Source organism: Benincasa hispida, chromosome 1 (genome assembly GCF_027475165.1).
Source record: "Benincasa hispida cultivar pf3 chromosome 1, pf3_genome.v1.1, whole genome shotgun sequence".
Classification (NCBI taxonomy): domain Eukaryota; kingdom Viridiplantae; phylum Streptophyta; class Magnoliopsida; order Cucurbitales; family Cucurbitaceae; genus Benincasa; species Benincasa hispida.
In genome coordinates, this window is record NC_143478.1 from 8,164,163 (window position 1) to 8,168,774 (window position 4,612).

Here is a 4,612-nt window from a genome sequence, read left to right on the forward strand (position 1 = left end):
ATCATGATGGGACAGAAAGCTGATGACGGTCAATTCCGAATTAAGTTGACAAGCCGTTAACGAACTACTGTAGCAAGTACACTCAACTTTTTGGTGACAAATATTCAACGCATCAGACAGAGAATTAATGTCATCCCATAAGTGCAATCATAAGAGAGAAGAAGCCTTTCACCTCGAAGCTCTATAATACCGAAGGCCACCTTCAGAAAAGAAGTTCGAAAAATTAGTCAGTTCACTTAGTTAGATAATTTTCACCATAGTTAGAAGTAACCTTGTTCTTAGTTTTTATTTTATTGAGAAGGGGGGAGCGAGGGAAGTGAGATTGTACCGAGAGATCGTTCCGGTGAACTTGGAAGAGTGCGGGAAGCGTCGAGATCAGAGAGAGGGCCAACTCCTGCAAAAGCAGTAACATCTTTTGAGCAGAATAACAGTGTAAAAGCCTTGGGAAGCAAAGAAATGCTACTGGGCTCTCTATCCTTATCTTCCATTATCATTTTGTACTCTGAACTTATCTGTAGAAATGGAATTTACATCTTTATATCTGTTCACTCTCTGTACATTACGCATGAGTAGCTAAATCTGTTGAATGAGTTGAGAAGCACTTAGTTAACATAACTGGGGATCTTTATTCTATGCGATTATCTTGTATTATGTATGCGTCATTCATCCATTAGAGATACTCGAGAGGGTAGTTTAAGGATAGAATCTAGGCTTGGAAAAGTCAGGTTAGAATATATGCTCGGGAGAGTCAGATTAGAACGCATAAGCAAGAGATAGAAGCTTAGGAAGAAGCGCTGTTTGCTATTAATGCATCGCATGCATCCTAGAGATAGGTTATGATTGTATGCGGTCACCTTGTCCTTGTGTGCATTTTGCATCATCGCATAGGCAAGAAGTAGAGACTTAGGAATAAGCTTTATAGACATTATCACATTCATCACGTACGTTCTAGAAATAGGAGCTACTATAGACATTATCGCATTCATCACATACATTCTAGAATTAGGAGCTATCGCATTTGCATTGGAAAATAATTTACTGTCGCATGAGTGTAGCATGATCGCATAGTTTGAACGCATTCTCAGGAAATACTAGTTAAAGACCTTTTAAACCCGTTCCTCCGCATACTCAATGTATCTATCAATCTTTTCTCAAATTTGTTGCATACTTTTTATACTTCAAACAACAAATCAACCAACTATTAATTTATTTGTTACTGCAAAGCGATCCTAAAAATTACTACTGCGTATTGTTTTCCTTAGTCCCTGAGTTCGACCCTGGACTTACCAGGGGTAGAATTTATACTTGGATTCTGCTAAGAAAACTTGTTGCACAACGCATTTCCATCATCACAATTCCTTTCATTAATTCACCGCATAAAATAACACATCAAGTTTTTGGCATTGTTGCCGGGGACTTCGGCAATTTAGTGTGCTAACGATAATTTTTCTGATTTCTTTGCAGCTTCCAATCTCTGGCGAATTACGACCTAGAGATTGAAAGAACGTTCCGACGAAGACTGAGAGATAGCCACCAACAACAAGAGAAAGACAACATGGCGGAACAACCTGGAAACGGAGCACCAAATGAAAACAATGTCATGGCGAATCCAATTCTATTGGCAAACGACCGCAATAGGTTTATTCGGGACTATGCATCGCCCAACCTCTACGATTTCTTTCAAGGAATCATGAGGCCCGCGCTACATGGATCGAGATTCGAAATGAAACCGGTGATGCTGCAGATGATCCAGACTGTTGGACAGTTTGAAGGAAGGCGCGGCGAGGACCTGCACGCCCACCTCCGGAGCTTCATAGAGATCTGCAACACTTTTATGTTCCCGAACATCTCTACCGAGGAAGTTCGACTAACTTTGTTCCCATTCTCCTTATGCGATCAAGCAAGAAAATAGGCTTATTCTCTCGAACCAGGAGAGATAACTTCGTGGGAATAGGTCATGGAAAAGTTCATGAAGAAATACTTCGCTCCAATGGAGAACGCAAGAAGGAGGAAGTTAATTACGAATTTTGAACAGGAAACTGACAAATCGCTCAACGATGCTTGGGCGAGGTTTAAGAGGCTGGTAAGAGACTGCCCACATAACGACTTATCGGACTGCTTACAGATGGAGATTTCTTACCAAGGACTGAACCGCGTTTCACAGACCGCTGCCAATGCCGCAGCAGCTAAAGGTCTACTGGATAAAACGTATGAGGAGGCTAAGAATATCCTTGATCGTATTTAAAAAAAATTACGAGGACTGGAGAGAAAACGATAAAAGATTAAGAATTAAAGATAGTGACGTGAGCAATGGGGCCATCGCATCCCTTCAGAACCAAATGACTGTGATGATGAGTTTGATACAAGGCATCACAATTAATAGTATGGGAGCGAAAAAAGGGCAGGTCAACGCAATTGCTCAAACGACAGCAAGTTGTGTCATCGCTGGAGACGCACATCCGATGGAAGAATGCCCAGGAAATCTGCAGTCAGTATGCTTCATAAAGAACAACCCTTATTCCAACATGTACAACCCCGGGTGGAGAAACCACCCCAATTTCGCATGGAAAAATCAACAAAGTTTTCAATAAGTGGTGCAAAAAGAAGGGCCACCTGGATTTTTTCCACGAACCAACGGTCCAACGCATAACCAAGCCAGCAGTTCGCAGACACTGCAATCTTCGTCCTTAGAGAGCTTGGTGAAGCAATACATTGAGAAGAACGAATCAGTGCTTTAGAATCAAGCAACATCCATCCGAAATCTCGAAATTCAGCTAGGATAGATTGTGGGTGAACTCAAAAATAGATTGCAAGGAGCGTTGCCGAGCTCAACTGAGCTCCCTCGTAATGTTGGGGGTACAGGGAAGGAACAATGCTTAGCAATCTCCTTGCTAAGCGAAAAAATAACTGCGGAAGTAGGGGAGGAACCCATCACGACCAACTTGAATGCGATGATAACCAAGGACTCGTTGACGTATAATTCGGAAAAGCCCGAGAAAATGAACCCAGAAGTTGCATCCACCGTCAAGCCTCTAGATCATGAGATAAAAGAAGTCCAGCTACCATCATTCCCGCAAAGATAGAAAAAGAAGCAGAATGATGAAGAAAAGATCGCGACAGTGGTAGTAATGCAAAATGCCATGATCCCACAAAAAATGTGCGACCCAGGAATCTTCACGATACCATGTTCAATTGGAAGGGTCTACACTGGTCAAGCACTATGTGATATTGGGGTGAGTATAAATGTAATATCGCTATCAATCTTCAAACGATTGAATATGGGCAAACTCACGCCCACGATGGAGACTCTCCTACTTGTGAAAAGATCCCGAATACATCCCGATGGAGAGTTGAAAGATGCCGCAATCTCAATTGATAAATTCATCTTGCTGGCAGACTTCATCATTTTGGATTATAAAGCAGACGAAGATGCGCCCATCATATTGGGACGACCATTCCTCTCGACCGGTTGCGCTCAAATTAATGTGCACAAGGGAAAAATCATAATGAACATTAATAGGGAAAAGCTCTGGATTAAAGCAGTCAGGATTCTGGAAAATCGAGAAAAGAAGAAAAAGCCACCGTGGACGTGAAAAGTCCAGTTTGAAATAAGTAGCCCCTGAGTTACTATGAGACTCAACCTCATCAGGGACGCAATCCTTTTGAATATCCTTTTTTGTTTCGTATCAATGCTTCATGAACTCTCATTACCTTGTTGATTATTTGTCATCGCATAGTTTTTTATTGCTTATAAAAAAAGAGAGAGAGAGAAAAATAATAATGCGATCGTGTTGAACGATCGGGGTAAACGATTTTGTTAACTCTGTTTTTTTATGATTATTTGACCCTCTCAATATTTTCTTTGCAAACGATCGAGGTAAACGATTGTGGAGGTGCTACACGAAGATGCAACTACTTTATTTCGTCACCGCAATCCAAAGAAAGTAGATCGTCACAAAGCAGAATGCGTCAAAAAACAATGCGGGCGACAACACAAATTTGGGGGTTGTATCTTTCCTTGACTTTATTCCAAATTTTGTACTATCACATCGCACTTTAATTTTAAAAATTTTATCACCGCATCCTCTTTGCTTACCGCAATCATTTAACATTAATCAATTTAGTAAGTCACCGCATGATTTCTCTTTGCCAATTATGAGTTCAATGATGAAATGCATGCTTCTATTTTTTCGTATACACTAGAACCAATTTAATTTTAGGATAGACACCTCATGAAATATTTCTAGAAATTAGTGGTCTGTTAGCTTTCTTTCAAATTGACCCTTTATGAAACTTCCTAAGAACATTGCATGACTTCTTTCAATCTTTTAGTAATGAGCACATTGCCGCATTTTAAATTTGGGGGTGCGGTATTCATTTTTCGACCTTGCTATTTTCAGCCTTATAAAATAATAATAATAATAATAATAATAACAATCATCATCATAACGTTGCGATCGGATCCTACTCGTAGTTGGATGTCCAACGGGGCAAGCCAAAACGAAGGTAGGAATCGTGATCAACGCATAAAAAATGATCGCACTCCACTGCCAAATGGGTATGAGTTTAGTTTGAGAAAGAGCGCCTTGCTCGTAGTTAGATATTCGCATGA